General features: G+C 47.4%; 1 long non-coding RNA gene across 1 annotated transcript; it reads right to left on the bottom strand.

Annotated features, from left to right (window-relative positions):
- Positions 1–491: 491 nt before the first annotated feature.
- LOC138414037 (uncharacterized) lies at positions 492–21,468 on the bottom strand. Its single transcript, XR_011246410.1, has 4 exons — positions 21,327–21,468; positions 20,481–20,653; positions 2,015–2,106; positions 492–778 (listed from the first exon to the last, which is right to left on the bottom strand). It is a non-coding gene; the product is annotated as an uncharacterized lncRNA (long non-coding RNA).
- Between the last annotated feature and the right edge of the window lie 2,240 nt (positions 21,469–23,708).

Genomic DNA, 23,708 nt, shown 5'->3' with positions numbered 1-23,708 from the left:
GTCAATTTTATTGTTTCCTTTTTAACATCTGTGAACATAGCATATGTTTTTCTTTTTTATCTACTAATAATACATTAATAGATGTCTTAATATGGAACTATTCTTCCATTATTTGGATAAATCTCAGTTGGTATATTATTCTTTAAATGTACTACTGTTTGATAATATTTTTACTTGGGATTTTTTCATTTATAAATGAAATTCTGTACTTTTTTTTATGCTTTACTTTGTCAGTTTGGTATTTGTGTTATGCTTATCAGAGATCCCTTTTATTTTCATTTCTTGTAATAATTCAATTAAAATTCACTTTATAGTAAAAAAAAGATTCCTTTTAAGAAAATAATTCTCATTACTGAATGTTGATTTAATTTTTATTATGTTACTTAAAGATGTATAAACATGAGACTATGTATTAATGTCTGGTGCTTATAGCTTTTATATTATAAACAAAAAATGTATATAAAGTAAATAAATACAAAGCAACGAAATAATAAAGCAATGATTATTCGAACATATTCAAACATGCAACTTTAATGTAATGTGATGAATGTTTTTGTTTTGCTGAAACTAAACCATTGGTGTTGGTATTAAGAGAGAAAATTGCAGGCTCCCATCAGGCTCTGTATTTTATTTAGTTTTTTAACTTCAATACAAGAATGCTAGTTCACATACATTTATTGTACCAATACTTGATTAAAGTCTCTGTTTACCAGAACCTCATCTTAACCAAAACTCTGCCAGGTGACAATTGATAGATCTGTAGAATTGCATTATTCACCTGAAAAAAAATTAACATGACAACATTATTAAAGTCTTCATTCAACACATATCTATCTACTTGCCACTGGAATCATAGAACAAGAACGTTCTTCATTGGGTATTTGCACCCGTAGTGGGTATTTACAACATTACTGCTAATGAACTTTTATAAGTTGGTGCCACAAAGATAGAATCCCATACCTCAGCTTACCAGTCAGATACGCCCCTGACAGCTATAGGGCAGGAATTTTTTAATGTGACAAGCCTTTTGGAGAGGTGCTAAGGGGCAGAAGGGAGCCAATTTGTCAGATGCCAATTTAGTGAATGTTCAAGTCATCAAAATTATCAAATCTATCCATTTACCAGAAACTTCTTTTTTAAAAACTATGTGTAAAACTTAAAGCAATTCATATTGGAAAAATGGTTTAACAGATTTCAAAGATTTCTGTCATTTTGGTTGACAGGTTTCATTATTTCTTCCTAAGAGCACCTAAAGCAATGTTTCATGTCTCTCTACCCAGCTCCCTGCTGGAGACAGAAAGAGAAGTCAGTTCACAAGATGGCCTGAGAGGGGAGACTGGGAGGCAGAGAGATGAAGAGGCTGACAGGCAGAGGGAGAGGGCCTGAGGCCAGGGAGGCAGTCTGAAGCCAGATCCCTGGGGTCTTTGTTCCCCAAAGCCCTCACAGGTTCTGGTAATCCATCTGACTCAAAGCACTGTAAATTTTATCAATAATTTTACTTTATTTTATTTTTAAATAAATTTATTTATTTTTTAGCTGTGTTGCTGCGCGCAGGCTTTCTCTAGTTGCGGCGAGCGGGGCTACTCTTCACTGTGGTGCACGGGCTTCTCATTGCGGTGGCTTCTCTTGTTGCGGATCATGGGCTCTAGGCACGCGGGCTTCAGTAGTTGTGGCTCGCAGGCTCAGTAGTTGTGGTGCTTATTTGCTCCGTGGCATGTGGGATCTTCCTGGACCAGGGCTCGAACCCGTGTCCCCTGCATTGGCAGGAGGATTCTTAACCACTGCACTACGTGGGAAGTCCAAATTTTATCAGTAATTGGCAGAAGTAAATATTTTATAAATTTATCAAATTCAGCAAATTGGTTGTTCAATGGACTTCTGTGTAAACTGTCTTTTAGCAAACTGGTTTTAGCTGAATTAACTTTGGGTGAATGTACATGAGCCTTACAGCTTAATGGGTAAGAGATTAGGCTTTGGGACCCAGCTGCCCGTGTCAAACCCTCAGTCCACTTACCGGCTGCAAACTCTTGAGCAGGGCCTTGACCTCCCAGTGCTTCCATCTCCTCAGCTGTAAGAGTGCAGTAGTCAGGGTCTTCCTTCACAGAGCTGTCGGCAGAGTCACTGAGTTAACACACTCACAGCACTCAGAGCAGTGCCGGCATCAAAAGCACAGGTTATTATTGTCACTCTGCCCTGTCCTGCCTGATGGCCGGTCCTCCCACCTGTCTCCTCCACATAAACCATGCACCAGGTGGTCCCCATCAGGACGATGCTCTGTGCCGTTATCTGGTCCCCCTGTGAAGATGCTGTAACACAAAAGCAAACGCAGCCCTGAAAACGCCCTTGTTATAGGTGGGCACCTGTAGGATCCAAATATGCACATAATGAACTACCAGATTATTAACTGTCAGATTATTATTGAAATGAAAGCATGAAATGTAAACATTCTAACAGAGCACCTGCAGGACCCCGAGACTACAAAGCACACCAGTTTGAGAAACACCATTCCAGGAGCAATGGACCCAGATGGGAAAGGCAGCAGACAAAGGGGCAGGAGGGGTGAGGGGACGGAAAGCTCATGAACCACACGATGCCACACCACATGGCCGGCCCAGTCAGAAGGGGTGGAGGGGAAGGAAGTGGAATCCCACAGGGGGCTCCTCGTGGAACAGGAAGACGCCACTCAGAGGAGGCTGTTTCTCTGTGGCTTTCACAGGCCTGGGGCAGGCGGAGCAGACAGGGCTCTCCAGCTCCCATTGCCCAGAGCCCAGGCTCTCTTCCCAGCCTCCCCAGGCAGCTGTGAGGCCAAGCAAAGGATACAAGGCATGACATCTAGTTCTCTAACTCATGTGCTCGGACTTCAGGGTCCTGACAGAAAGCAAAGGCAAAAGGAATCCAGATACACAGGTTTGCTGAGCCAACTAGCAGAACAAATAGAAAGACTCCAATCAAAGATGAAAAAAGCAGGAAAAAAAAAAAAAACCTAACATGAGACCTACACCAATATTTGGTCCTCTAAAATAAAGGAAAGAAACAGCAGTTTGCAAAAGACTGATGAAACCAGAGGTGAAAGAAAATATCAGAATATGAAGGGGGTTGGAGGATGGAGCAGCAAATAAAATAATTGAGGAGAAAATTAATTCTTTGGCAGAACTTAAAATACAAAGAACAGAATCAGCACTACAGAAAACTCCATCAGTGATGGGAAACACGATGAGAAAATAACATAGAAGACAAGAGGGAAGCAATTAGAGCAAAATGGACTGACAATGGGGACCAAACTTGTAGATAACTAGTTCCCCAAAGAAGACACAGAATGAACAGAGAAATACAATACTGTGGTCAAACAGCATGCACTTCCTCCCCCAGAGCCTCCCCTCTTCTTACTAACAACCCTAACTGGCTCTGCTGTCAAGACGAGATACCTGGATCAGGGATGTAGGTGGGGATACTCCCCTGCTCTCTGGTGGCGGGCACGTGGCACTATTCTGGCCAATGATAGGTAAGAAAAGTTTCCTGGGAGCTTCTGAGAATGACTTCCACCTGACAAGAGGAAGGAGGGAGAGGAGAAGCCCGTGCCCCTCGCTGCCCACTGGCTCTTGCCTCTGATTGTGGCTGTGTGAAAGCGAGGAGCTTGAAACTGCTGGAGCCGTTTCAGAGCAGAGGGAAGGTCAGGAGATGCAGAGGCTGACCCACAGCTCGTCTCTGGGCTTAGACATTACCCGGGGAGCAGCGTGAGTGACGTCACAGATGTGGGAAAGAGCAGTGTGCAGATGGGCGAAAGGGAATGGTTTTGGAGTTTGTTGGTATTTGCTAAATTACAGAGTGCAAAGGAGAGGCTGCACATGAAGTTGGACACGTGGACTGAAATTAGGTTTTGCACTTCTTGTTCAAGATGTTCATGAACGAAGTAAATGCACGTGTGTCCTCTCCTTCCCTGGAACCTTAAAACTATAGTAAATGTATTTTGTTTAAGTGTATCGATCACATCAAAGAGAGACAGGGAGGCAACTAATCAGCAGACCAGAGACGCCTGGAATCTCAGAGAGAAAAGGAAGAGGACCGCCTAGTGAGGCAGAGCCAGACCCCAGACCAATTACATCAGAATCTCTGGGGTCTTGCCCAGGGGACAGGACTTTGTTAATGATCCAGGTGAGCCCGACGTGCAGCCAAGTTTGAGAACCAATGACCTAGAACACACACCTAGGGGCACAGTGGAGGACGGAGCCATCTGCCCAGAGGAAGCGCGGGGCCTCTGAACTCAGACGGCCGGGTAGGAAAGAGGGTGGAGTGAGAACAGGGCTGAAACAGGGAGCCTACTGGGCAGTCTGGGCATGGAATAGTCAACTCCCAGCCCTCACCCAGCCCATGCATGACCATGAAGGAGCCAGGCATTTCCTTCTCAGATGTCAACAAATAAAGGCTCTTCTAAAACAAAAACAAAACCCAAAAACCCTGAATGCATGCATGGTCTGGAGAGAACTCAGCAGCTTGTGTGGGTCCTGGGGCCTCAGGAAAGCCTCCTCATTCTGAAATTTAGGGGTTCCCCAGCATAAAAGCCAGCCCCTGCCACCACCCTAAGGGGGAGCCTGATTGCCCACAGAGCTGCCTGGATCCTTTTCAAACAAAAGGGGAAAACCAAGGCTCCACCAGACGCGTGACAAAAGCCGGCAGCAGAGGATCAATTCCAACCACTGGCAGGAAGAACAAGAGGCAGGTTGGAGGGGAGGGGGAATCAATGAGTTAAATCCACCCTAGATTAACAAGAAGCCATTAGGTATATTTCATTTTGAAAACTCCAGAAATACCATCAGACACATTATCAGATCAGATCACAAATACACATCAGACACAGAAGTAAACACGGAAAAACTAAAACCAGAAATAATACAAGTGGTTGCCTCTGGGGAGAGGAACTGGGGCCAGGAGGGGACTGAGACTTTTCAGTACATTTTTTTTTTTTTTTTTTCTGCTGTATGCGGGCCTCTCACTGTTGTGGCCTCTCCCGTTGCGGAGCACAGGCTCCGGACACGCAGGCTCAGCGGCCACGGCCCACGGGCCCAGCCGCTCCGCGGCACGTGGGATCCTCCCGGGCCGACCGGGGCACGAACCCACGTCCCCTGCATGGGCAGGTGGACTCTCAACCACTGCGCCACCAGGGAAGCCCCTTCAGTACATTTTTTAAAACCATATGCATGTATGACTTGCTGACATATATACGTATGCTATAAGTATGTATATTATATATCTGATTATATATATATTTAAAAGGAAGAAATCAAATCATAAGGCAGCACTTGTCCAACTTGAACGTGCACACGATTCACTTGGCAATCTTGTTCAATAGCAGGTTCTGACTCAGTAGCTCTGGGGGGGCCTGAGAGTCTGCATTTCATACAAGCTCCTGGGTGATGCTAAAGCTTCAGGTCTGAGGACCGCGCTCTGCGTAGCAGGGCCATAGATGATGCTAAAAGCCAGGCTGAGGCATCTGAAATAAATTCCGTGGGTAACTGGAAATCAGTGAAGCTCTTTGAACCGGGGAGAGGCAGTATCAGAAGATGCTTGAGGTGGATTAATCAGGGCAGCATGGCCTCTCGGGAGACACTGGAGGCACGGGGCCAGAAAGGAGACATTGTAAAATCCAGGCAATAGATGAGGGGCTAAGTCAGGGCAGTGACGGAGGGCAGAGGTGACAGGATAGAGAGACACGGCTGCAGTAGAATCACTTGGCAAAGGACTGGGTGTGAGGGGTGAAGGCAAGAAGGAACCCAGCTGTCCAGTGGAGAGGGTGCTGGGCCTTTAGAGACTCAGGGCAGGAAGGGGAGCCCAGCCTGGGGGGCCTGAGTGTGAGGATCCTGCGGGACCAACTATTTTTGGTAATTTTGAGATGATAGAAAAAACGTATATTGGTCCCTGCCCTGAGTTCCCGGCAAAGAGCTCCTAAGACCCTTGCGGTTTCCGAAAGTGATAAGAGGACTAGGGCATCTTTTGTTCTAACACTGGGCCTTGATTCTGGTTTCTGACACAGCATTCCTAAATTTCTGGGAATCTCCGGGCTGATAGCAGAGTCTTTTGTTCTCATGATGTGACTCTTGGTGGGATCCTTAGCGGGGGCTGGTCACGAGAAAGACCAGGCTAGGATTAGAAGTCCCACTCCCGTTTTCCCAGAGAGGGAAGAGAGGCTGGAAATGGAGTTGTTAGTCTATCATGCCTACACGGGGAAGCCTTCGTGAAAATCCCAATAGTATGGAGTTTGGAAAGCTTCCACGTTGGTGAACACACGGATGTGCTGGGAGAGTGGGGCACCTAGAGAGGGCACGGAAGCTCCACGCCCCTTCCCACATACCTTGCCCTCTGCGTATCTTCCCTTTTCATGTTTGTCTGTATCCTTTATAATAAACTGGTAAACAGTAAATAAACTGTTGTCTTGAATCCTGCAGGCTGCTCTAGCAAATTAATTGAAACCAAGGAGGAGGTTTTGGGAACCTCCGAGTTATAACATCATCAGAAGCACGAGTGACAACCTGGACTTATGATTGACATGTTAATGGGGGGTGGGGCAGTCTTGCAGGACTGAGCCCTTAACCTGTAGCCTATCTCCAGGTGGACAGTGTCAGAACTGAATTGAATTGTGGGACAACCAGCTGGTGTCACAGACTTGCTTGGTGCTGGGGTACCCCACACATCTGGTGTCAGAAGTGCTGTGAGTGCTGGTAGTAGTAGCAGTGTAAGAGTTAAGGAGGGACAAGGGGTGGCGGCAGGGGGGGCGGGGGGAGGAATGAGTTCTTCCCACACAGTAATGCAGACCAAGAGTTCAGAAGAGGCGGAAATCAGTGAGGAAGTGACCGAAAGGTAGGAACCATCCATCACTCACAAATACCAAAAATTGTCCCTTGTCAGGAGCATGCCCGGGGCCTGCATGTGACATGGGTTCCAGCTGTCAGGGTCACACTGAGGCCATTCAGGCAGCCTCTTTCCTGCGCCCCTCACCGCGCTCTGGCTCCATCTCTGATGCTAAGGGCACATTTGCAAGTCCAGGACCCAAGGCTGACCTGAAGAGGAGGACTCCGGCCCTTCCAGAGAAAGACCCAGGACAGACCTCATTCTCAAGGAAGCATGACCTGCCTCTGTGACCTGGGCTCAGAGTTTCCCTTCACAGGCCCTCAAAAGGGTCAGGGTGGCACAGAGCAGCAGGGAAGATGGGGACACCCCTCAGGGTGACTTCTGTCTCTTCACCTCAACACCACACACTTACAGACCAGAGATAAAATGCTAAATACATGCATGGTCTCAGGAGAGCCACTGATGAATCCATTTTATAGCCCTTCAAATGTTTAAGTCTTTTGCTTGTACGGGGCTTTTTTTTTTTTTAATCTGTAATGTGATTTGCTGTACGTTAGAATAAAAAAGAAAATAAAAACAGCTGCATGGTTCTCTGTGAGACAGTTGGAAAATACCTCCATTTTGTAAGGCCGAGCAGCCTGGGAGAAAGCATTCTGGTGGGTGAGGGGCCCCCAAAGGTGGGAGGTGGGAGGTCCTCGCTCGGGTCACTGAGGCGGGCCCCTGTGCTGATGAGGTGGGAGCCCAGCCCTGGGCTGAAGGGCTGAGGATGGGAGAAGTCTGGCCCCTGGATACACAGGGCACTGCTGCCTCTGTTCCTGCTGTATCTACACGACAGACATTCCTCCTGGTCTCCAGGCCGTCAGAGGCATCCAGGGAGCTAAACCATCATCAACGCACCCCACTTGTCTAGCACTTTCCAGTGCAAAAGCACTTTCACCTATGAGAGGCAGATAAGTACCATCGGGATTACCTTCCCATTTTACAGATGAGTAAACTAAGGCTCCAGAGACGTTGGTTAACTGGTAAACCGCAAGATGTGGAAAGTCAGTACAAGGCAGAGCCTGGCCTAAGACCAGGTCCCTGCCCTTTCAGACCAACAGTCTTTCCGGATCCAAGCCCCTCTCAGGGCAGTTTATCTCCCACGCAAGATGGTTTCAGACCTTGAGAAGCCACATGAGGGGGCAGGAGGCCAGGACTGTCCCAGGGCAGCCTCTTGCCTCCCTCGCATCACCCCAGAGAGGAACTAAGACCTGTGGCTGCATCTCAGCAGCCTCTGAGATCAAGGTGACTTTTGGTCAACCACAGCCGCCTCCCCTTGCACTCAGCGTGTCAAAAACAGGCGTGCACCTCCGGCTGCAACCCAGACCTGCAAAGGCTGCTGGCCTGGCAACCCTCAGCTGGTCTCCCAGCAGGGCCCAGGGACCTTCCCTGTCTGTGAGCTGCAGGCTGGTGGACCTGCCCTTCTTCCTGGGGCATTGAAGTGTCCTCCTAGGGAGTCTCATGGTCCAGCTTTCACAGGGTCTTTTCACCTTAGTCTTAACCATCCCATTAGTCACACCAAGTACGTTACCTTTTAAAGCTGGAGAAGCCCCCCTAGTGGAGGGACTGCCCCCACGCTGAGCTTGTGCCCAGCCCCCATGCATGGCTCTGCCCAACCTCAGTTTGTGGGTGACTCTCTCCCCAGCCACATCAGTCGGCCTCTTTCTGCTGGGCTTCCTTTATCACAAGGGTTCCCTTGTGGTTCTTGGCCTGACAAGTTCTCAGCATCTCTCTTGCAACCAACAGGGTTTGGACAGAACAAAACATCCAGCACAACCTTCTACCCACCCCAGGGGCTCAGGGTACACCAACCTCCCCACAGGGAAGAGGTAGGTCCCCACTCATGACCCCTGAGAAGGTGCCCACCGACCTTTGAGACCCTCCCATTGGGAGCACAGAAGGGAGGGAGAGCCCCAGCAGGAACAGATAACTGGGAAAACCTCCCCACTTTAGGGGTCACTCCCCATCCCTTATGGGCCTAAGAAAGAACCCCCATCAGCCTCCAGCCTGCACACCAGCTCCCACTCCCTGGAGTAAGACCTTCCCTCCCGCCCAATGCCCGAAGACCCTTCCAGATGCAGCTCAGATGGCCCCCCTTGTGATGTGACCGGGTCACAGGCTCTTGCTTCCCCCTCTTCTGATGCAGGCCCCAGGCCCTGTGAACAGGGAGGCAAGGAGACCCCACGCTCAGGCTGGTGCAAGTGCAGGGTCGGCACCTGAGAGTGGGTGTCCTGTTGACTCACCCTGGTCCCAGCCCTCCTGTAAGGACGCTGGGGTGTCACATACGCTCTTGAACACGACAGGCAGCTTTCAGCTAAGGTGCACATGGCAGCCATGGCTGGTTTCCACTCAGCAAATATTTACTGAGCACACCAGTGCCTCGGCACAGCCAGGGCCCTCCTTTCCCGTCCAGTCACCATCTGCTGTGGTCACTGAGCCCCGAGGTGAGCATCACGTGTGTGCCCTCCCTCCGCAGCTAACCCCACAGCCACTCTGCTCCATGTGGGCGCCCCACCTCTTTAGGACCTGGGCAGAGTCCATCACGGGTTGGGTCCAAAGACACAGTCCGTGTTAGCCATCTTGCTTCCAGTGCAGACACAGCTTATGCATGTTTTCTACTCAAAGTCTATTACTTGCTCTCAGGAGCAATAAAGAAGAGACAGGAAAGTAGCAACTTAAATTATGCAGCGATTCCACTCTAGGAGAATCTACTCTCTTCACAAACTGAAAGCTTGGAGTAAGCTTGAGACGGAAGCTGTAAATCCATGGGTTCCCTTGGGGCCCTTGGTCCATCTCTCTGCTCCCACCCACCTTCCCCGGGGGCAGGGCTGTGTCAGGAGCTGTTTAACAGCTGGCTCTTCAGGAGGACAAGGCCCTGGTCTGTAGCATTTGCCAATCCCTGTTGTGTGGATACTCCCTCCATGGCTCATTTCAAACCACCACCATGATGACCCTGAGCACAGACTCGGGAAAAGACGCGTAACACCAGCTCTCACAAGCCAGCTCCAGGCGTTTCCAGCACGTCCCTGTCTGGGACAGGAATCTAACATTTCAATCTGCAGACACATTTTCATGTAGCCTTGCTCGGGAACACAGCCAACCGTCTACCAGGAGGAAAAGGCAGTCTCTTCCAAAGCAGGAGGACAAGTTGCTGAGGGTGGTACGTCGGTCTACAACACAGCAGCATCCTAAGGGATTCACAGGAGTGGTTCTAACTGTACTTTATTCCCACCTTAAAACCTAACTCTCCCCTTCGTTAACCAAAGCGAAGGCCTGGATACCCCTCACCCACCCTCCTCCTTCACTACACACCCCCGGCCCAGGCTCAAGTGGGGTCCCCCGCCCACCCCGTCTACCTCCCCACCAGACTGTGCATCCTGAGGGCACAGAACGACTTTTTCTCTGGGAGCCCAGCATGCTGGGAGGCGGGAACTTGCAGACAGACAGGCAGACTTTGATTCCATTCCTGCTTCTACTACAGACCGGGTAATTGTGGGCAGATCCTCCATGGCCTCATCTGTAAAACGGGATAATAGCTACTTCCCAGGGTTGTCGGGAGAACTGAGTAAATGTGGTGCTAAAAGCACCCAGCGCAGGGCAACCCCACCAGACACAGGCCCCTGCTTACCTCCTCCCATCCTCCCAGGGGAGGCGACCTGAGCCATAGTCGGACAATGTCGCCACCCTGTGGCTAAGATCAGAATTGCAAGCTGTTCCTGGATTTGAGGGAAACTGCTTAGAGAAGGGAAGGGCTGGTGGGGGCTGGTGAGAATCAAGACCAGGGTTTCTGAGAGGACGCCTGGTATCATGGAAAGACACTGGGCACTGGCATGAGGTTCCGGAAACAGTTTTGGAGATATTAGCTGCTTGAACTTCAGCAAGTTATTTAACTTCTTAAGCCTCAGTTTCTTCATCTGTAAAATGGACATAATGCTTTCTGGGTCATTAGATAAGCACTCAGTAAGTGTTCGTTGCTCTTCTCCTTGCTCTTACCCTCTTCCTGCCCCTCTTTTCCAGATCCCAATAAATATCACCTTTCTGCCTCTGCAGGTCCCCTTAGTAGTTCCTCCTTGGTCTCATCTTCCCCTAGAGGAAGTATCTCAAAGTCCACAGTCATCCACATATGGACTTAGAGATGTCCCAAAGCTCTAAATTTTTACAATAATTCAATAACAGGGACACACTTGGTGATATACTCATGTCAACAAAATTATGTCAAGGATGATCTATAGAGTAAAATGTCAAGATATTTATTTGTAATAAAGACTCCCAGTCTGGGGACAGGTGTCAAACCAGGGACCCTAAACACCCCCTTCCCGTTAACAAGTTCTCTCCCCAACAACAAGGGGGTTTGCTGGACAAAGACCCCGTGATGGTCAGGAGGGGGGGTATTTCTCCCATATTCGGGAACTTCCTGAAACTTCCTGACCCAACCGGAAGCACCTGTCTGGTGGGCAGATTGCTGTGAGCCTGATGCCGAGGACACAGTGACCAGCATTGTTTCAGTGGTGACCAGTGTCCTTGAGGTTATAAACCCTCCCTGATGGGCCAGTGCCACAATCCTCAGTGCTGGGAAAGCCCAAGATTTAGGACTCAACAAAATTAGGTCTGTATTTTATCTTATTTACTTGTTACCTGAGTGGCTCTGGGCAAATATCTGAACTCTTCTGAGCCCGTGAGCTGTCACAGCATTGGGGATGTGTTCCTACTTCAGGAGTCTCTGGGTTTAGCAAGTGCGGTCCTGTGCATGTGCCCAGTGAGGCCACAAATGCTCAATAAACACACTTATTCTCCAGAATCCATTCTCCCGGAGACACTTCCTCTTATGAAAGGTTGGCTTTACCACTAGACCAGGTTTCCAGGAGCACCCCCTCATGGGACCACAGTTTCCTAATTTTCTTTTAAAAAGTTAAGACTATCCTTGGGGATAGAAAATAACTGAGGATAGATACTCACTAATTCCTTCACCAACTCATTTCTGGATTTTAAATTCTTCACTCACCAGAAAGAAATGCCATTAAACCTAAGCAAATGGATAAACAGAGTAACTTTTATTATGTGGCCAGAGGACAGGAGCAAACAGATCACAAAACAAGAAATGCAATTGTTTCACACGTGCAGTGGAAAAAATACGGGGCATATTAGACAGCTCAGGCTGCCATTACAAATTACCACAAACTGGGTGGCTTAAACAACAGATACTTTTTTTCTCACTCTTGGAGGCTAGAAGTTCAAGATAAAAATGCCATCAGAGTTGGCTTTGGGTAAGGCTTCTCTTCCTACCTTGTAGATGGCCACCTTCTCACTGTGTCCTCACATGACCTTTTCTCTGTACAGACAGAGAGAGAGAGCTCTGGTGTCTCCTCCTCTTCCTAAAAAGACAAGAGTCCTATCAGTTTAGGCTCCGAATCTTTTGAGCTCAGATAACCTTCATTACCTCCCTAAAGGTCCTCTCTCCAAATACAGTCATATAACGGATTAGGGCTTCAACATCTGAATTTGGGGGGGAAGACAATTCAGTCCATAACATGGGGTAATCAAGTAAATGTTTGCCCTTAGGGCTGCTGTCTCTGGGGTGGAATTTTGAGCGCGTGGCATCTTCACAATGACTCACCAACCAAAATAGCAATCAGAGATAAGACCAGTGTAATAATGAGACAGGCCCTCTCCATCCCATTTGGGGATCCGTTTAGAGAGAGCAGCCCTGTCCTTGCCACCATCGTCATTTGAGACACCGGCCCCATCAAGAAGTGAATGCCGCCTCCCCTACTCACCTTCAGAGGTCATGGACCCCACAAATGATATTGGTGTCTGTTGCCAAACTCCTCAAAAATTCCCCACATGAGTGATGGATAACCTCTCCCTTCTAGCAATGACACTCTTGGGGGCCAAACCCATCCATCTACTTAGATCTGCCTCTGATTCTCATCAAGACCTGGGGTGAGAGCTGGCCTCTATTCCCAGTGCTATGTTCACCTTTTCTTTCCCCTGGGCCATCTGCCAGGGGAATGTGACAGTGGGTGGGCGGGCAGGTCCACTCCCCATTCTCTGCAGGGTTGGCAGATCTAGGGGGACTCATTTATCAGAATCTGAGAAACGGCGGAGAGCCCACCACCCCACCTGGGAAAAATATCTACCATTAGTTGCTCTGCCTGGATGTTGCTATATTTTGGGCCTTGAAATCGTTTTTTTAAATTATTATTGAAGTATAGTTGATTTACAATTTTGTGTAAGTTTCAGGTATACAGAGTGATTCAGTTTTATATATATCAGTATGTATATATAGAGAATATATACTATATAGAGAATATATACTATATATAGATATTTCTTTTTCAGATTCTTTTCCCTTATAGGTTATTACAAAATATTGAGTATAGGGCTTCCCTGGTGGCGCAGTGGTTAAGAATCCCCCTGCCGATTCAGGGGACACAGGTTCGAGCCCTGGTCCGGGAAGATCCCACAGAGCAACTAAGCCCGTGTGCCACAACTACTGAGCCTGCGCTCTAGAGCCCGTGCTCCCCAACAAGAGAAGCCACCGCAATGAGAAGCCCGTGCACGGCAACGAAGAGTAGCCCCCACTCGCCGCAACTGGAGAAAGCCCGCGTGCAACAACGAAGACCCAACACAGCCAAAAATAAAATAAATTTTAAAAAAATAAAAAATATTGAGTATATTTCCCTGTGCTATACAGTAGGTCCCTGTTGGTTATCTATTGTGTATATAGTTATGTGTATATGTTAATCCCAAACTCCTAATTTATCCCTTTCCCCACCCTTTTCCTCTTCGGTAACCATAAGTTTGTTTTCTATGTCTGTGGATCTATTTTGTTTTGTATATAAGTTCATTTGTATCTTTTCTTTTTAGATGCCACACATAAGTGATATCATATGATATTTGTCTTTCTCTGTCTGGCTTTACTTCACTTAGTATGATTATCTCCAGGTCCATCTATGTTGCTGCAAATGGCTTTATTTCATTCTCTTTTATGAATGAGTAATATTCCACTCATTCATATATATATATATATATATATATATATATATACACACACCCCACATCTTCTTTATCCATTTTTCTGTCAATGGACATTTAGGTTGCTTCCATGTCTTGGCTACTGTAAATAGTGCTGCAATGAACATTGGAGTGCATGTATCTCTTCGGATTATGGTTTTCTCTGGATATATCCCCACGAGTGGGATTGCTGGATCATATGGTAGCTTTATTTTTAGTTTTTAAGGAACCTCCATACTGTTCTCCACAGTGGCTGTACCAATTTACATTCCTACCACAGTGTTGGAGGGTTCCCTTTTCTCCACACCCTCTCCAACATTTGTTTGTAGACTTTTTGATGATGGCCATTCTGACCAGTGTGAGGTGATATCTCATTGTAGTTTTGATTTTAATTTCTCTAATAATTAGTGATGTCGAGCATCTTTTCATGTGCCTTTTGGCCATCTGTATGTCTTATTTGGAGAAATGTCTATTTAAATCTTCTGCCCATTTTTTGATTAGGTCATACACACACACACACACACACACATATATTGAGCTGTAGGAGCTATTTGTATATTTTGGAGATTAATCGCTTGTCTGTCACATCATTTGCAAATATTTTCTCCCCTTCTGGAGGCTGTCTTTTTGTTTTGTTTACGGTTTCCTTTGCTGTACAAAAGCTTTTACGTTTAATTAGGTCCCATTTGTTTGTTTTTATTAGGCCTTGAAATAGTTTTGACCCATATCCTAAAGCTGTCCACATGAAAGGCCAAAGTCTGCTGTCCTAATAAAATTTATTTTTAGGTGTCTGAATAGGACTTGTGTACCTCGACATCTGCTCTACGTGTTTTCCCCCGACCAGGTGCTCCCTGGTAATATTTCAGGCAGTTGACATTTATTGAGTAATTACCATTTGTCCAGCACTGAGACTAAGCACCTGGTGTGCAATATCTCATTAATCCTCAAACAACTCTATCAGGTAGATATGATCATTATATCCCCTTTACAGATGAGAAAAATGAGGCTGAGAGGAGTAGAATGACTTCTCCAAAATCCAAGGCTGATAGATAACGGTCAAAGGATTCAAATCCACATCAATCTGGCCCCAAAGCAACGTTCTTGTCCAATACTTTCAGTACAATCTTGATTGCTTTTGTCAACAGACCTTTACAATAACATCTGTGATATGATAACTATTACCAGCTATCCAATAACAAAACAACAGACTCTTCTATGTTATGTTTCCTTTGCCTGATATATCAGTTGTTTCATATTTGAGGGATGGCCAAGCGACGTTCCTTTAGTGACTCTTATTTTAGCCAGTCTCATTCCCGTCTAAAGATGTTTGTGATGAATTTCTGACAGATCTATGTACTCAAAGTCTACTCATGTCCAACAAAGCAGGAAAATAATAAGACTATATGGACTTAGGACTTAAAATCTATACCTGTAGAGAAGAAATGCCCCTCTCAATCTGCAATACCTGAAAAAGTTCTATCACCCCCAAGTAGCAACAAGCACACCACACCTAATACTATTCCCCAATAAATGGAACTAGAGATCCTTAGAGAAATGGCTGCTTCTAGGACTGAAGCAGGAAATATACAAGATGAGCCTAGACGTAAGTGCCATAACGTAAGGAAATTCTTAAAAAAGAAATGACGGGGGCACGTCAGATGGTCACAGGAGCCAGCTAAAGAACATCCAATGGCCAAACTAGGAATAAGCTGACCAAAAAAAAATTTAAACAGTGATTTTGGATTATCATCCAAAGTATGAAATAAATGTCAGTGAGTGTTTGCTGATATAAATAAATGATTGTGTAAATAAATCAATGGAGATGAGACAATCTCCCCTGCAGAAGAATTCCAATAATGTGTGTAGATGCTCCACCCTCAAGGAGTGAAGTATAACCACCCCCCACCCCCCCCACCCCCCACCCCCCGCCCCCCGCCTCCTTAAGTGTGGGCGGCACATAAGGACCTCCTTCCAATGAGGACAGTATGGGGGGGGAGGGGAGAGTAACTTCACAGTGGATGAACCTGACAAGCACTCCCTTTGTCCAGGTGATGGAGGTCAAGGTCAACAGTGGTAAGTCACGTAGGTAGTATGTACCCTTGATATGTGATGAAAATGGCACTTTACCTCCGTGCTCTTCTTCCCAGAAACCCAAACACCAGTCTAATCACGAGAGAAACATCAGACAAATCTCAGTTGAGGGACATTTTACAAAATGCCTGGTCAGTATTCAAACCGGTCATCAACACTTTGCTGTACAGCAGAAACTAACACAACATTATAAAGCAACTAGACTCCAATAAAAATTAATTTAAAAAAAAATGGTCATCAAAAAATTAGAAGTCTGAGAAACTGTCCCAGCCGACAACAGCCGAAAGAGACATGACAACTACAAGTAAGGTGGTGTCCTGGGTGGGATCCTGGAACAGAAAGGGCACATCAAGGCAAACTAAGGACATCGGAATAAATAGGGACTATAAATGTGTCAGTATCAGCTCATGAATTGTAACAAATGTTAATAGTGTAAAATGTTAATAATAGGGGAAGATATGTGAGTGTATGGAAACTCACTCTACTATCTTCCCAATTTTCTGTAAATCTAAAACTGTTCTAAAAAATAAAGTTTAGGGCTTCCCTGGTGGCGCAGTGGTTGAGATTCTGCCTGCCGATGTGGGGGACACGGGTTCGTGCCCCGATCCGGGAAGATCCCACATGCGCGGAGCGGCTGGGCCCATGAGCCATGGCCGCTGAGCCTGCGCGTCCAGAGCCTGTGCTCCGCAACGGGAGAGGCCACAGCAGTGCGAGGCCCGCGTACCGAAAAAGTAAAATAATATAAAGTTTATTTTTTAAAAAGTGCTACCCCTCCTTGAGCTCATATCCCTTCTGGTTATAACAGCTCATGAAAGATATTCAAGCATGTCCATCACCGTTTCCACAAAGGCCAACAAGACTTATGTGTGAATCTCTTTCCCCGCATACACAGGAACATTTGCTCCCAAATAAACCCTGTTCCCACTGCCGATCCCATGAAAGCGGAATTGAAAACTGGAATCTGTCCCCAGGGTTGTTTCACAGGTGTTTATTCCATACTCATTCAGTAGATGTTTACTGAGCCCCTCCTGGGTGCCAGGCACATGCTAGATGCTCATAACTCAAGGTAAACACAACTTCCCTGTTCCCTGTCCACATGGAGTCCACGCCACAGTGGGGAACAGACACCAAACAAGGAAATGCCAAAAGTCGCCTCTCAGATATCATGCCAGTTACAGAGAAGGGAAAGTGCAGGCTGCTGGGAGGGGAGGGGGGCCATGAAAGGGCAGGGAGGCTTCTCTGAGGAAGAAAAATTAAACTGAAGCCTACAGATTCTGCTTTAAACTAGTTCGCTCTAGTTAGTTCTTGGCAACTTGAATGGCACATACGGTGTTCGTGCAGGGTACAAGAGAATCTGGTCTTTATGTTCCTGTAAGCAGAGAAAGATGGGGTTCACCTGTGCAGGTAAATGATAATTGCCTAAGTGATATTTCTCTACAAAATTAATCTTCTTTATTGTTTTCTTTAACCCCAAAAGTAAGCACCAACATCCATTGATGAAAAACTCTATGGAGACAATAAAATGATCAGTGTGTGCCAGGAGTTAGCAGGGACTGAGGTATGAGTAGGTGGAGCACAGAGGATTTTTAGGGCAGTGAAAGTATTTGGTATGATACTGTAATGGTAGACAAATCATTATACACTCGTCTAAACCCATAGAATGGACGACACCAAGAGTGAACCCAATGTAAACTATGGAATTCGGGTGATTGTGATGTGTCCACGTAGGTTCATTAGTTGTAACAAATGTCCACGCTGGTGTGGGATGTTGTAATGGGGAAGGCTATGCATGTGGTGGGGGCAGAGGGTATATGGGAAACCTCTGTACCTTCCATTTGATTTTGCCATGAACCTAAACTGCTCTTTAAAAAAAAAAGTAGGGACTTCCCTTGGTGGTGCAGTGGTTAAGAACCCGCCTGCCAATGCAGGGGACACGGGTTCGATCCATGGTCCTGGAAGATCCCACATGCCGCGGAACTAAGCCCGTGCGCTTCAACTACTGAGCCTGCGCTCTAAAGCCTGCAAGCCACAACTACTGAAGCCCGCGCACCTAGAGCCTGTGCTCTGCAACAGGAGAAGCCACCGCAATGAAAAGCCCGCGCACCGCAATGAAGGGTAGCCCCCGCTCGCAGCAACTAGAGAAAGACTGCGCACAGCAACAAAGACCCAAAGCAACCAAAAATAAATAAATTTTTTTAAGTATTTATACTTAAAAAAGATTCAAATAGCATAGAAATGTACACTGCATAAAATGAAAAAAGCAAACGCTGATCAATTCCTTATCTTTGAATGAGCCACTACAATTATAGTCTAGATTGTTCCTGTGCATGTATCTATCCACATGTGTGTATCTACCTATGTGTTTTTGCAGAAATGAGATCATAGAATGCATAGTTTTGTAAATTTATCCATTGACAAGCCTATCTTGGACATCTTCACTTGGTGGTACAACTAGGTTTACTCATTTGTCCTAACAATGACATTCTTTCCTTCTTTAAACAATTCCCTATTGATGGTCGTTTGGATTGTTTCTTATTACCAAAAAAAAAAAAAAAAAATGCTACACTGAACTTATTTGTGTATTTATTACTGTGATCTTTCTTAAATTTTTCTAAAGGGTAAATTGCTGGAGCAAAGGGTATAGACATTATATATTTTAATAAATATTGTCAAGTTTTTCTCAATTTTGCATCAAATTAAAACTCAACAGCATATGAGAGTGCCAGTTTCCCTAAACCCTAATCAACCTTCAGTAATCAGTAATCAACCTTGTTAATTTTTTAATTTTACCAATCTCTGTGAAAATAGCGCATTGCTTTGATTTTCATGCCTTAAATATTAGCAAGTTTAAAAATTCTAGTATCTGTTAAATGGCCAGTTGTATTTATTCTTCTGACCCTCCATATTCTCTCCACACTTTTCTATTGGATTGTTAGTCTATTTCATATTTATTTATAAGAGTTCCCGGTATACTGTGGAAAATAGCTATCTGTCTACTCTATGTGTAGGGAATACATTTCTCCAATGAGGCCTTTGTCTTTGTTTATTCCCTCTCCCACTCCCCCATCAGGGATTCTGAATGGCTAGAAGCCATCTTTAATTTAAGGCAGGGATAAGGTTTTGTGGGAAAGACAGCCATCAAGTAGGAGAGTGTCTCAGTCTTAAGCACCTGCAGCTCCTGAGGTCACTGGTGAAAACTGTAGTGTCTGTGGTGCTCAGCTGTGTGGGGAACGTATTGGGAGGGAAACCATGATTGTGATGAAATGTGACATTCTGCAGTGAGCAGGGTGAGGGAGTCTATGGAGGTGAGTCAGTGGGTTTGTTGGCCGATAGGGAGAGTGACATGTCACAGCTTTAGGAAGAAGTGTTCCAGGTAGCCTGGCCTGGAAAATGCAGTGCTGACCACACAGCTGCTGGGAGTCTCGGATTACTGTGCAGCTCAGGGTCACGTCAGGCCTTTCCCAAATGCAGGTCCTCCCTGAATGCAGACCACCCATCCACGGCAGTCCCAGACCTACCAGCCTACAGCCCTAAGGGCTAGGGATGGTCTGTACAGGAGGAAGAGAGAAGCCAGGTCTTTATAAAGAACGGGGAGATTGTCCCAAAGGCTGGGACAGGTTCACTGAGGGGCTGAGAGGCATGGAGGAGACCATGGTCCCAACTGACCCCAGAATCAGAAGAAATGGTGGCAAGTCCTCCTGGAGCCCCAAGGTCATCATGGAGGACAGGTACCACACCGAGGTGGCAAGAGTCCTGTTTGGCATTTTTTGCTTCAAACAAAAAATGAAAATGAGGCCTATTGCATCTGTTCTCCAAGGAACACCCCACCTTCAGTTCAGCTCCTGCAATGACAGACCCACCTTTACATCCTGAAGATCTCCGGGGTGGTCCAGCTCCAACTGTGGCTCTGGGCTTTTTAATTTCTGGAAGGCAATTCTTCCAGGGTATCTTTAAGAAATTTGAAAAAAGTTGTTGCCACGGGAGTTTCAATGATGCTAATCAATTTTCTGGCTATCCCCTTCAGGCCACTGTCTGGTGGCATCATGCCTAAGAAAGGGGCCTCAGCTCTAATGACTTGGAAAATATGAGCAGCCTGTGGGAACGGTTAACGTGAAATCTGTGTGACGTTGAAGGCCTCCATCTAGCAGAGTCCCCTAAATCCAAACCAGTCAGCTGGGTATGTTCCAGAAGGTTAGATGTGTTCCATGGCCACGTGTGCAGTATATAATTATGCCTTCCAGGAGATTTCTTTCAAATGTAACTTCCCAAATACATAGAGGTGGTGCTGATTGGTACCCACACCTATGCACACTTGTAATATTTCAACATTCAGAAGAACAAGATGAAGAAACTTTGAAATGAAAACAGTCTATGAAGGCCATTTTTAGGAGCCTCTTTAAAGATCCTTACAGCAGTTTCATGAGGTCTGTCCTTATTAACATCGTCATTGGGATCATGAGAAATCGGAGGTACTGAGGGGTTGGGTAACTTACCCAGCGTCACGCAGTGGGGGAGGGGAAAGCCAGGATTTCAACCCCAGCAGGTGCCCAGCTGTAAGTGCTCCAAATGAGAACCAGGTGGGAAGTGCCCTACAGGTTCCAAAGCACTGCCCATTGTTCACCTCAGGCTGTCTCCAAACTGACCCGAGAGGCGAGGATTCCCCACTCTACAGAGAAGAAAACCAGCGCAGAGAGGTGAAGAAGTGAAGATGGAAAGGGTGCCTGATACGAAATTGTGGCAGCTGGGTTTGATATTGACATGCGGTCTTCTCTCAGTCCTTCAAAGCAGTCTTACTTCCAGGGAAATGCTCCAGAGCTGGGCATTTTCCCCTGAATGAACCCCAGCCCCAGGAAAGCCCCTGTGTCCCATCCCCAGGCAATCTGCCTTCACCTCTCAGAGTCTGTCTCAAGAGGTGAGGCAGAAGTTCCCCCACTCTCCTCTTTGAAGCTGTTTCACCTCAGAAGTTTCTCATTTGGATCAAGAACTCAGATCTGAAACATAGGGTCCTCAAGGGTCCCCCCTTCTCAGTGGTAACCCACCCCACTCTTAGCCCAAAATAATTCTCACCCAGCCCAGTCTGAGACGTGGACCTCCAGGTCCCCCCACCCTGATTCCTAGCCTAGGCCTCTCCCACATCGGGACCTTGCCCCTGATTTCTCATCCAGATCACGGATCTCTCACTCAAAATAAGCTCATTTTGCCCAGGATTTAGTTCCTAATAGCTGAATCCTGGTTTACTCTTGTGCTGCCGCCCCAGCTATCAACCTGCCACCCCTTCCCCGTTTCTCTGGTTCGACCCTTGTGCTCAATCTGAGAATGAAAGGAAAAGACTCACGGACCTCGCAGCACCACCTGCAACCAGCACCGAAGCCTCCCTCAAAGCATCCTTCCGCCCTCCCGACTGGCCGCGCAGCCCCTGGGCACTAGTGCCACCTGGCGGCTGAAGATCAAACTGCCGCTAGTGATTTCCCGAAAGGAGGCCTTCCAACAGCACGTCGACATTCTACAAACAAAACAAAACAAAAAAACGTGATGAGCGCCTATTGTGTGCAGTACCCTGAATACAGAGACAGGAAGCAAAGCCACTGTCCTAGACGAGCCCGTAGTCTAGCAGGGAGACCGTAGCAAGCAACAGGTGAAAACTGGAATAAAGCAGGAAGGCCTCTTGGAGGAAGCATGCAGGATGACCCGCAAGGGGCAGGTGGAGCACACACAGACACCGGGAGAGGAAGGGGCTGCAGGAATGGAAAGAGATGTAGCTTGGGGGGGCCTGTGGCCCAGGTCTCTGTTCCTGATGGAAGCCAAGGCAGATGTAAACTGGAGGAGACTGGTCCAACGTGCTGTGTGTGGGACGCAGCCTCCTGAGTCTGCATGTGAGTGCTTTAGGCATGTGAGAAATGGCAAAAGCAATGGCCTTATGGTTAATTTAAAAAGGAAAAAATGAGCTTCTCAGGCATCAAAATTTACCAGGAGCATGACAGTCTGAGGGGAAAAGGACAAAAGGGGAGTAAGTGAGCCTATTGCCTGCCTAGGTTTTCCCCAGATCCCTCCTCACTCGTAAGGTTCAGGTTAGGTTGGGGGTCTCAGCATTGGGGAGAGAAGCAAACGGTACCGGGTGGGGGAGAAATGACTCCCTCCACGGCCCCTTCCAGCCATACAACTCAGTGTGCAGAGGGCTGATGTGAATGCGGGGGATGGTGGGTCGCGTGGCCAGGCCTTAAGAGGATGGACTTTCACGGCAGGAGTCAAGGCAAGGGTAATGAGCAAAACCAGCAGCAGTGAGTTCCCGGTAAACCCACCACTCAGATCAAGACTCTACCAGCCACGCGGAGGGGTGTGGAGAAGGCCCTCAAGCAGGGCAGCAGAGCCGGGCCAAGCAGACTGGGGCTGAGGCCAGGAGAGCAGGGCCAGCGGGACCCAGGGAATGTGGACAGAGCCCAGTGTCACAGCCACATCCACGTGATGAAAACACAGGAGAGCAGCAAGACTAATACCTTCCAGCAAGAAGACTTTGGTCCCGGTCCAGCTGCAGGCGGGGTCTGTAGCCTCCATGGGAAAGGGAGCCCTGAGGCTCCACTTGTGTCCTCAGGCCTCCCACAGGCCCTTCAGGTAGCGGGTGCCGAACAAATGCTTCCTGGATGTGAGGATGATGCAGCTTCCACCTGAAACCGCCAAAGAATTCCTGCACCAGGTATCACTGAAGATAAAGGCCCCTTGGCCTCTGAGCTAGCCTTTCCCCCGAAGGAATTCCTGACTCCAGTCAGTGCTCAGAGGCACCTGCCTGCTTTGAACTCTGCTGCTCGTCCTGCCAACCACCCAGTTCCCAGAGGTCCTAACAGCCAGGCTGCCTCGCCCCACTTCTCCTGACCTAACCCCTTGAGCACCAGCTTCACCCCTGCCCCAGCACGGCCCAGACCCAGGAGCAGTGCAGGCTCAGGACTGGGGACAGTGACTGCGGGCTAAGAGCCTGGTGTTTCCCTCAAACCTGAACACAGGACTTCATCCACGGATTCAGTGAACACTGGTTGCCTGTTGCCCAGGTCTCCTAGAAAGCCAGAAGCAGAACTGAATACTCTGGTTTTCCTGGACACCATCCCAACTGGTATTGGGGGTTCATCCTCCTCCTGGGAGAGTCTGCACCCACCCTCAACGTCCCATGAGGTCCTTAGCTCTATCCCCGGGACAGAGGGCTTACCAATGTCCCACGTCCCCCAGGTCCCTGGCGCTGGGCTGCCTGCACTCCCAGAAAACTATTATAAATCGCTGGCACGTAACTCTTACTGCCTGTCCCCTCACTGTCAAGGCTGCTCTCACCCCTTGCCCTGTAAGAAGGGAGCAGGGTCCTTCCTCTGGAGCACAGCCCCAATCTGTGTGTCCAGCAAATCACTGAGGCCCAGCCACTGATTTCCATGGGGTGATGAGAGAGCCAGGGTCACTTCCTCTTCTCTTCTTGCCACCTTCTCTTGGTAAGTTTCCCTGATAAAACCTGTCCCTTAACCCATACAAATTTTCAGGCATCCTTCCTGAGATCTAGTCTATCACGGTGGTAATCACAAAAGACTCACCTTGCGAAATGGCACAAGACACTGGAAACTGTGCAGTGGGGACACAAAGGTAATTTTTAAAGCGGGGATGAAATGAAAGAGAGGGGGGATTAAAAGCTGCTCCTGCAGATGCCTGTTCTGCCCACCACTGCCCTTCTCCAAGCCAGGCAGCTTCCC

This window comes from Delphinus delphis, chromosome 1 (genome assembly GCF_949987515.2).
Source record: "Delphinus delphis chromosome 1, mDelDel1.2, whole genome shotgun sequence".
Taxonomy (NCBI): domain Eukaryota; kingdom Metazoa; phylum Chordata; class Mammalia; order Artiodactyla; family Delphinidae; genus Delphinus; species Delphinus delphis.
This window is presented reverse-complemented; position numbering and strand designations above follow the sequence as displayed.